Genomic DNA, 11,498 nt, shown 5'->3' on the forward strand with positions numbered 1-11,498 from the left:
GCAAAGATATCTGGTTTTGATCATGTTTATGCAAGATAAAATATCTCATTGAACACCTTCCGACACTTCACCTTCGCACCCAAACGTACATTAAGACTAAACACATTTTGTTCTAGATTGAAAGGCTCCTCTTCATGTGGTCATCCAATCCATTAAGCCGCCGTTCTTTCTATTTTCATTAGGGTCCAAGCACTAACCTCGGTGCAAGCACCGTATTAAAATGCAAGGAATTATCATCCATGCCAATGAATCACCTGTTTGTGGGGCTCAACTGGCGAAAAAAATACTGAAAATGTGCCCACATGGTGAAAAATGTTATGTTAAATTGAGTGTGGCTTAAAATCATCGAGTACCGTTGTTACATTTAGCCCCTAATTGAAGATCCCCCTACATATAGGAAATTTGGTCAGTAGATTAAAAATAAGGAGATATACCAAAAAATCTCTTGAAGGTAAACCGTAAACCCAACGAGAAGTTGGCCGTTTTATATTTAATGTGCACTTTTAAACTGTTTTTAGCCCTCACTTTACGATACTTTATCTAATAGATATAATCAAAACGACTTTGGTCAGTCAAATTTAAAGACTTTCGGATGAAAAGTTATCAAACGTTTGCGTCTTTACACAATGGCGTGCCTTTCGCCAAAACATCATAAGTTGTCACTTCAGCATATATTGTCCAATCCGCTCAGTCATTGCCCTCTGCTGAGTTTCTTTTTTAATAATGACTGTTTGTCCCGCCCCCTACGTGCAAGCCATGCCCCTTTTTGGACTCCTGAACCGTTTGTCGTAGACTCTTAACGGAGCTGTCATTGCACTCAGCAGAGAGATCCTATGTCATTAGTGGCAGTTTGCTCCACCCCCTTTGCTTTAGTTGCCCCTTTTCAGAAGTCATGATGGGTATCGCTTGGGTTTTTTCCGATACCGGTGCTAAACCGGTACTTTTAAAACGATACCGGTGCCTAAACGGTGCCTGAACCGATACTTTTTTTTTTAAACGCACAATGAGGACATTAAAAACCTCTTCGGCCATATTCCCTGTAGAAGCCGTTATCATGGAGCACTGACAAACAACGGATATCAGACTGTTAACATACACAATATATGTTCTCCATTATATGATGTGATATGTATTGTCATGTGCAGACTTTATAGGGTTAATCCTGTCACTGTTTTGATGGGCAAAGAGAACAACCAATCAGATACTGAAGATGACACGTGACAAATAAAGTTTTGCTTCTGACAGCGAGTTACACTGAAACAAAGTGATGCCCCACGGTCTTTATTCCTCCGTCATTATATTCCCGGTAACACCGGGATCGCTGTACATCAACATATCTGCTGGCAGACTGTCACGCTCGTAGCTCGCGCTAGCTACGAGCTAGCTTAAACATGGTTATAATGGATAATTTATTATTTCTTGGGCTACTTTTATGAATGCAAGACTTGCAATCAACGATACGGTACTAATCTGAGTTAATGCTGCTCATCATAATCGTTCTCCACGTGTTCAGGGGGACCGGTGACGGTCTCCCCATCGCGCCCAGCCTGACGCTGGTGTGCTCGACACGGGCTCACGTAGTCACACACGGCGCAGCCTCCGCTGTCAACGTTAAATGATAGGCAATCGTAACCTGCTGACAGGGCGGAGTCACCAGAGAAGTTCACAACAATATTTTTTTTCAATTTCAATCGGCTCAGGCACCGGAAAGAAGCACCGAAATGTGCGTTGCGTTTCGGTCCGGGTAATACCGGTTGTATTGGAACCGGTACCACATTGGCACCGGTTTCCGGTACCTAACCCTATTTGTGCCTGGCACCGTTGCGTACCTCCTACGCAACGGTGCGATTCCCCGATCATCACTGCTTGCAGCTTTAATTCCAATTATCTTGTCTATCTTCCCTCTGTAAACCAAACCACGATGTGCTCACCACAATATTAGCTAAACTGGCCTTTTGCTGTAATTTATTGGATACGTTACTAAGGGAATGGTTGCAATCACTCTATCTTTTCTTAGAAATATAAACATTGCTGGCAGTTTTATTTGTTAAAGTACACGTATTAAAGTATACACACATTAACTGTTCATCACAGTATATGTGATGTCACTGCACTACATCTTTGTATAGCAAAGGACCACCTGTCAATATAATGCCACTCAATCTGCCAGGCCCTCTTGCTAGTGAGGAAGACACAAAATGGATCCATTTCAGAAATTGATAATCAATGGTAAGAATACAGGTTTTAAATGTTCTTAAAATACTTTTTTGGGGTTCTTGGTCCATCTCTGACGAATCGTTGCTCTATTTCCTCTTCTATGTATTGGCAAGATTTGGATAAGGCAACCGTATGGCATATCGGAAGACTGGAAGTCTTCAGCCATGTTATGCTCTATTTGAGTAAGTGTCCAAATGCCATTAACCAGTTGGACATGACTCCGGCTTAAGAAAGCAATCACAGCTATTCCAACAGTACATGAACAAGAGTAATGCCAAATTCTGCAAAAAGTCTACAAAATCACTTTGTTGGTTTTCTGATGGATTTTAAATGTCACTCCTCCATTGCTAGAGGCACCGAATCAGTGGGAGAAACACACGTATTTTCCCCCCAAAATGAAAACATACCATTTCTCATCCACGACCTGTCAGAACAGAGGTCCTGTTGTCTGCCATTAACTGAGCACTGCCCAACCACCACTGAATATTAATGGAGCCTTTCCCTGGAGTGTGTGCATTTAATTCACAATCCTATCTGCATCTTCTAGGACACAGGCGTTGGGTGTCTGTGTGAGTGTTTGTGCACACCGTGTGTGTGTGTTTCACTGTGTGTTGTGGGTTTGTTCATGAGAGAGGACATCTTCCGAGTTCAAGGCCTGTCACACACTTGGCTTGACATTAGTTATATTGCAGCATAGCAGCATGAGTGTCTAATTAAGCTGCAATAGAGCCATCCAAACATGTAATCAAAGCATTACGTGAAAACAATCTATAGCAAAGGGAACAGGACACTGTTGGAGCCCAATGGAGAAGAACAGCCAGTCTGACTGACAGCCTGCATGATGAGTTGATTCCAATTAAATCACACGGATATCATCTAGTTATAGCAGCACGGGGGAAACGACAGAATGGCGATGTCGAAAGCCCAAAGTCAGCTGATCATGCTAAGATGTGACAGCTAATCAACAGGCAAGGCCAATCGAAGGCTCCCGCTGAAAAGGAAGAAAATATGTGCTATAGCAACAAAGTGGCACGAGGATTATCATTGAACTCTCATTCCCCAATTGTGACAGTGCGTCAAGATGGATAACGTGCGCAATGTGCAAAGTCACCAACGCGTACAGATTGCGCACACATAGGCTACAACCCATTATAGACAGAACATCTCCAGTCACGTTTCGTAGGTAGTGATGGACATACGGCTTACCTAAAAGACTCGATGCCAGCACTGGAATTGTGATGATGACGATGATGACGGCCCGTCCATCTAAACACGATTCTTCTTTTCTATCCTCTGCCGGCTTGTCGATGATGTTTTAACTAGGCCATTTCTTCCCTGATCGCAATTATTTCTCAGGAGGGTAACGCGTCGCAGGCTTTCGCACATCAATACACCTTCTCGGTGTCCGTCTTTCTCCGGCTTTTCCAAAAAAAGCACACCTCATACTGCCCCCTCCTCCTCTCATCCCTCTCCGACAACACCCAGCTCTGTTCTTTATCCACAGATATTCGACTTTTAGAATGTTGAGAGATGCAGCAGCGAGTGTGATTCAAACCGAGGGGGGGGGGGGGGGAGGAAGCGCTCACAGTAAAATAAATGCGTAACGCTATAGCGTCAAGACTCTGCGCGGTGCCTCAAAAGTCAACGCAGTGATCTGTCCTCCTTTTCCCGTGTGTCCATGCTGATAATAATCCACGGTATCTGTCCCACCCCTCGGCAGCGCGAGGGCTTGCAAAAAAAACAAGGATGGTTTGACTTCAAATGGGAAACGGCGCTCTAAAGACACCCCAGAAAGATCAGGTGTCCGATCCCCTCTATGCGCGCTTGCCTGGTGCTCTTCTCGCTCTTGGTTTCACTTGGTGTCTGATGCTCTTCACAGGAAACAGAGGCGCCGGCTGAGACACGGCGCGGGCATCTTCCTTTTAGCCTTCATGGTTTCAGAATAACACCAAAAGTGCTTCAAATATTTGGATGCAGTGATATTATTTCTGAAGCCTCTGCACTGAAGAGGAGCCCACGTCTCTCTCTCTCTCTCTCTCTCTCTCTCTCTCTCTCTCTCTCTCTCTCTCTCTCTCTCTCTCTCTCTCTCTCTCTCTCTCTCTCTCTCTGTGCGGTTTCATCGCCTCTCTCGCTCATAGGACGACACACTATTTCAATCCCACAGCTTGTTGTCATGACGAGGAGGTGCGACGCATAATTCAATGAACGGCCGCTTGCTCTGCTGAAATCGACATGTGAAAGGAAAGAAAATAAAAATCTGCATTTGACACACCGGTGAGGGGTTTGCTTTGATTGTTTTTAGATGAGGATCTGCACCATGCTGACGTCAGAATGTTTTAGTTCCCCCTTCTTTTGGGAGCCAGCCATCTGCATTTCACAACCTTCAAATATAAGATTTATTGATTGATTTTTCTTCCACATGACGATGTCAGGGTAAGCACCTGTTCAGTTCAATATTTCAATTCTCAAAAGATACAAACACAAATCAAATCTAAAGATACTAGCCTATTTATATTGATAACACTTTACTTTACATGTCCCATAGTTCTATATCATTTCCTGAATTTTGTAATTGACCCCCAAACTTCAAACAATAATTTCTGCGAAGTGGTGATGCATTCAGGTCTCGATATTTTTAGTGCAAAGTATTTGAATGACTATAAATTGTGTTGTAAATATGAAGTATACCTGCTGGTTGTAACATATTGCAATTGAGTATTGCTCGTGACTCATCTGGTGGCGAGTGACGATATGGAGGCTGCTTTGTCTGAGTTGAAGGTTCTTTCAAGTATTTACTGTTTTTAACTCTATTAAACAATAAATACTGGCTCATAGCAGCTATGCTCCACTATGTTCTGAGCAGTGAGAGGGAACCAGTAAAGTTGCAGACCATAAAACCCAAACAATCAGCCGAACGATGCTAAACCGCCCTGTCGAGCTGAAGGAAACAATTACTATACTTCACTCTCCATATTGGCTGAATTGTTATGTTTGTGGAATGAGTGAACATCATCTTATTTGAGTTATTATCTCTGGAAATTGGAACTCAACACAACTAATTGTTAATGATGCACTTCTGCGTGCGTCATTGCACTGTGACCATGGCACCTCCGCTGGAAAATGGTGGATTTCCCCCTTTTAATTAGAAGTTCAAATATATTGGGGTTGTGGTCACTAAGGAGGGTTAGATAATTATTTATAGCCTGCTTCTGCAGCAAAGCAATACCAGAGTTTTCTTTGAGCCATTAGTTGGATTTGATCGAAAGTATGAAGCCAAATGTAATAAATGCAATTACATGCACAATCTCAAATAACAAAGGTCGCAGTAGTTGTATTGCATAAACATTATTCTTTTTCTCTGTGCAGTGATGCACATCGAGTGTGTTAATTGAGTGTGCAAAAATACTGTGGAATGAACCAAGGCAATTTATTAAACTAAAACTAAAATAAAAATATCAAGAGCACTTTGATTTATTTGTCAAAACGGTTTCATGCACCAAACTATCTGAATAAAAAAGAAAGCAATACACTCATCTAATTTAGTTTACACACATATTACATTATGTATAATATTTGTTCGGTTTCTCACAACAATGTTTATTATTTGAAAACCCTTAAATTACTATCATAAGTATACATTACTGTAACCTCAAACTCCCCCTGATGGAATGGTTTATCAGTTTTTATTGTTTGCTTTAGTTTCCAATATGTTAAGAAAGATTTATTATTTTGTCCGTCCAATCATTTCTTAACGTGCTTATTTATATCCGTTTATTTAACTTTAACTGTCTCCATTGTAAAATTATGAGAATTACACCAGCTGAAGGTACATTCATTTAATTGCCATAATTTCGTCGGCCCTGTTAGCAAATCATGTAATTTCTACATCTATTCTAATTATGTCATATCATCGCTGAAGGGGATTACAAAAGGAAACCAATTATCTATCATTTAAATATAATACAAATACAATAATATGGAAACCCTTTAAAGCAATACATTAAGGTGCTCAAGGTCAACACAAATCCCCAAAAATATTTTGATAGTTAATTGATCAACTGTTTTTTTTCAGATTGAACAGAGGACACATTGTTTTGGATACAATACTAATGTTAAAGATCACATGTTGTGTATCTGAAATGTTCTTGACATCCATAAGACGAGTTTCAAACATATCTTCTCTCTGACTCGATTCATCAAGCTTGAGATTTGATAGCTAATAAAAAAAAGACATCAACGTGTCCGACATGCACTGACTTCGATAAATAACTGACAGCAATGACTAAGGCTAGAAATGTGTTATTGCGGCACAGTTAAAGAGCAGAATCTCAATTTTAAAAAGGCAAAGCCTATAAACCACAACTTATTGCTCTGGGTCAGTACGGAAGAAAACCATTCATCAATAGTCCTTGAGCAGAGGGCAAATCTCTGGTGTCACGTTAGAATGAGAGGGGAGATAACGTCCCTGGGGCCCCGACAACTTATCATAAGTTAGCGAGGACATTTAAGAGCCAACAGCTGCAGGAGAATCATCTGCTTACTAAATAGTATTAACAACAAAGCATTACCTGTCGATGCTGGCCCTGGAGTTTCGTTCTGTTACACAGAGTGGGAGTGAGTGTTTTTTATTTATTGATTTTTTTCTTCTTCTGGATTGCATCACAGCATTGAGCTTTTTATCATCACCTGACTCGAACGGGAGAGTAGTGAAACCTAGCACTGGCTTGCAGTCAGCATCATGGAGATGTAAACTCATAAAATCAGCGACTGCTGCTCTCAATGCTTTAGGCCGTGAGAGAATGGAAGTGGTGTATACATATGGTGAGCTAAGGTTTACACCTCTGTGCTATCCAGAAAAGCCAATAATAGCCCAGAACAACAATATGTTTGGAGTTGACCTTAACCAAAGGGAGGTGTCCATGCAAAGAATAAGGAAAGATATTTGAGGACAGAAAAGTTCATCCAGTCTAATCGAGAAGAGGTGATGGAGAGAGCATTTAGAAGCCAGATTATCTTTCCAGGTGTCTAACGCCATGTCAAATACCACAAGGTAACTGTCAGGATGACAATGAGGCAGTAGAAGGTATACTGTGAGTTCTCATTTGTATCACAGTGTTCAGAAATGTTAACTAGAACCAATGGCTTTGAACTCTAATCATGATTGTAGTGCAAAATTAATTAAATACAAAAAGAACATTGGACTAATGAGCTCTAAACCTCAGGGTCCAGTTCAGAGATTCATGAAGAGGTGACGCATGTCCACTCTTCAGTTGTTGGAGAACAGCTCACTCTGCTGGATTCAACTTAATATTGCATCTCTGGGCACTGCATTTGTTAAAGAAGACACCATTCAAGCTGGCATTTTTAATTTTTAGTTTTTAAGATAAATGGACATCAAGTGGTATTCAGTGTGAATTGAATATACAATATCATTGTAATGCTGCCATCATGACATCTATCTGTCCAGCAAACAAACTCAGATATCTTATTAAGCTACAGCAACGCTACAGCTAAAAGCAAACCAGTGGCTGGCAACCAGAGACAACAGCAGCAAGTTAAAGAATTGTAGATATTTTCCATCATGTCTGCAGATGATAAACCAGAAATCATGAGAAGCTGGCCAAAAAATGTTTGACAAAACTACAACTAAACGTTGTAAGAATCAAAATCATCAGTCAGAAATCAACACACTAATTCCAGTTCAAAGATGTATAAACCTGCACAGTGAAAATACATAATACATATTTAATGAGACCTTGAAGAGCCTGTTCCCGTTAACTTAATAGCTGTACTGCTTCAGGAAAGATGCCACGATGAAGCCTTCATCCTGGCTGCATCCACAGGGACAGAGAGAGGGAAATAGGAAGTGAGTCAGAGGGGTCAGTGAACAACTTCAGAGCTTTAAGTTGAACATGAATACAGAATAAAGTGGCGACAGAGGGAAGGTTAAAGCTATTGTTTTGGTCGCACTTTCTTCTTTTTCTGTGTCCTGTTGTAACCAGCTGAGACTGCGTGTCTAATGTTAATGTCAGTCCATCATTCAGAATCTATCAGCTGTCTTCTATACTTTTCTTTTAATATTAGATTTTATACATAACAAAAACTATGACTGATGTATCAAGCTGGGCTGATTTCAAGTTGGGGGGATATAATGTGGCTAGTGCAAAGATCATTTATTGGTTTTTAGGATTTGTGATCAAGACTCGGTATTAAACGGTCGCTGGTGCTGAATTATGAAAGACTATAAGCACAAGCACGCTGGCCTGCCCAAATTGCAAATTGTTACAAACAAGCTCAAACTAATCCCGTCTGTATGCACTCAAACAGTTGAGCGGAACATATTTGGTAATTCTTTTAAACTTAGCTTCTGACTGAGACAAAAGCAGCCTTGTGTTGGGCGACTGGACAAATACATTGGCTATCGGCGATTGGCGACACAGTGCACAGCCGGTTGTGTTTTTTGGAGGATGCCAAAGCTCTGTTCGTGACGAACACAACTGTGACGTATTTCCACACTGTGTTAAACCCCGTCACGGATGCTGTTAGCTGACTTGAGTGTAACAGAAGGCTTTATTGTATTGCGCGGTCATGTTTTTGGCCAATTGAGGGCAGTAAAAATAAATTGTAAACACAAGATTGACATATCAACTTTCAGCTTTAGTTCTCATTTTGATCTTTAACTGCAGATATATACTGTGTATATATTTATATATATATATATTAGAAATGCTATGATGCTATTAGAAAGCAAGCACGTTTAAGGCAATTCTGCATTGGCTTCAATTTTCAGAACCGGAGGTTAATACCTGGTGACCGTGCACTACAATTGTGGTTGTTGTTAAACAATTATTCCAATGAGTCTGAGCCCCCTCTCAACTTTTTTGTGCCAACATTATATTCTCATCCAAAGCAATACAATACGTCAATATGATGTAATCTACATTTTTGGCGGTTTGCACTGAAGAAGGAAGTCACTGGTTACAAAAGAGAGATGTCCATGTGAAGAATAAGGAATGATAGCCGAGGAAAGCAAATAAGGATCCAGTGCAATTTACAAGAGATGATGGAGAGAACATTTAGAAGCCTGATTGTGTAGAAATGGGACTGGAGTGATGATTTGTTCCCTATATTTAACATCCATATAATCGCTCTCCCTTCTCGCCTTTCCTTTCATTCCTTCTCACTCAGCCCCCCTCCCTCCTGTACATAACAATTTACAGCCTCCCTATCCATAGCTTTGTCTTTTATGTCTTTTAGGATGAGGGGAAATCATCTTAAAGGATTTAAAACCTCTGCAGTAAAACGCTGTAGATCCGCCAGTCTCACTCTCCGCCATTCAGCTTCTCGTTCTGTCTCCTCTCTCCTTTCTCCTCTCTCTGAATCACTGTTCACTCTCCCAGGCCTCAGACTAATAACGGTGCTCCAAAAAAATTAAAAAAGGGCAATAGTGTCAGTACGTTTCCGTACTCGGATGTACGGCACAGGCCACATGAAAAGATCAGTAGAGCAAGAGAGCCCTGGTGGCTGGATCATTTGTAGGATCTCAGACAGCATTCAATACGAGAGAAAAGACTCTGTCTCAATCTCCGGATGAAAAAACCCACCGTCTGACTGTTTAGTTTGGAGGAGCTCGACTTGCAGCTGCTATTTGAATCAGAATAGTGAACCACAGAGAATACCGCATGTACTGCCGTGTCCCAGTTTTCTTCATTGTATCCAAATTCGCCCCAAACCAGCCTGAATCTATTCTGACTGGATTAAATACGAACACTGAAATTGCGTTACAATATGATGATCTGGGAAGAGCAATGTGTTATATTTAATAGCTGCATTAGTACAACACAGATGGGACACGGGGCATGTGGGTCTTCCATTGATTTATTAAAGTAGATGACCACATTTGAACTAAATAATTTGCTTTCCTCCTCTCAGTTAATTCTGAATTTCCACATCAAAGTGAAGAAGTGATGTTATGATTAGGTCCCAATTTGTCCTTTATTTGTCTTTTAGAACAACAAAAATAGCAATTATTATTTTCATGAATAATAAGTAGTATTGTGTCTATGAAATGTCATAAAACTGTTTTTAAAAAGCCCGTCACAAGGTTACAGAGCTTAGAGAATTTATGAAACCTATGGAACCTATGTATGGAACCTATGGAACCTATGGAATGTTGAACCTATGGAATATGGAATGGAGAAAAGAAACAAATCCTCAAATGTTTGGCATTCTTGCTTTAAACAGCAAGAAGGCCCTGGGTTCGAATCCCGGTCGTCCCGGTCGTCCCAGGTCCTTTCTGTGTGGAGTTTGTATGTTCTCCTCGTGCCTGCGTGGGTTTCCTCCGGGTACTCCGGTTTCCCCCACCATCATAAAGACATGCACCGCAGCCTCACCCCGGTTGTATGGATGTGAATGAATGTTGGTGGTGGTCGGAGGGGCCGTAGGCGCTGATTGGCTGCCACGCTTCCGTCAGTCTGCCCCAGGGCAGCTGTGGCTACTGATGTAGCTTACCACCACTGGGATGACTGTGTGTGTGTGTGTGTGTGTGTGTGTGTGTGTGTGACTACTGGACTCTGGACTCTGTAAAGCGACTTCGGGTGACTTGAGAAGCGCTATAAAAAATAAATGATTATTATTATTATTATTATTAAAAGTGACCCAAACAGTAAATTGATGAAAGAAAATAATTATCAATTAATTTTCTGTCAATCAACTAATTGTTTAATGGTCTAACCGTGTCCGCTCTACATCTCATTCCTCACTTTGGTTAACAGCTTTGAGACGTTACATTCTTGCTTGCATTGGAAACGACTATAGCAGAAATAATCTCCTATGCTATCAGTGGATAACTTGTATGACCTTCAGCGCGCCACTCACCAATCAGATGGGAGCATTTCCTGATGCTGAATAATATTGTGATCAGAATAGGAATGCAGTTTGTGATGCCTTGTGAAGAACTTTCTTCCTTCTTATCGTCCTTTTTTTTACATGAATTCAGTCTGAGGTTGAAATTTATTTGGGAATGAAAGAATATGGCAGCAGGTGTCTGAATGGAGAAATGCCCTTGCTGCGTTTTTCAAGGATGCAGCAGACCTGCGAGTCAGTTGCGTTTAGTGTACAGCAGGAGGTGCTGGCTGACTGAGCACCGCGTTCTTCATCTTCCACTAATCCTGCAGCGGCTCTGTCAGTGGGAGATAGTCACGGTCTGTGAGTAAGACTATCAGGGAGGAGAGGGAAACCAGGATCGAAGAGGAAGATGGGAGGATACACAGGGAATGGCA

At 41.2% G+C, this 11,498-nt stretch overlaps 1 protein-coding gene across 2 annotated transcripts in view; it reads right to left on the minus strand.

Annotated features, from left to right (window-relative positions):
- The window catches only part of nlgn2b (neuroligin 2b), a 59,433-nt gene extending 55,703 nt beyond the window's left edge, over positions 1-3,730 (minus strand). For both annotated transcript variants that reach the window (XM_056411601.1, XM_056411600.1), the window contains exon 1: positions 3,424-3,730. The gene's annotated coding sequence lies outside the window, so the exon portion shown is untranslated. The remainder of the gene's footprint in view (positions 1-3,423) is intronic.
- Positions 3,731-11,498: the final 7,768 nt, after the last annotated feature.

Source organism: Pseudoliparis swirei, chromosome 3 (assembly GCF_029220125.1).
Source record: "Pseudoliparis swirei isolate HS2019 ecotype Mariana Trench chromosome 3, NWPU_hadal_v1, whole genome shotgun sequence".
Taxonomy (NCBI): Eukaryota; Metazoa; Chordata; class Actinopteri; order Perciformes; family Liparidae; genus Pseudoliparis; species Pseudoliparis swirei.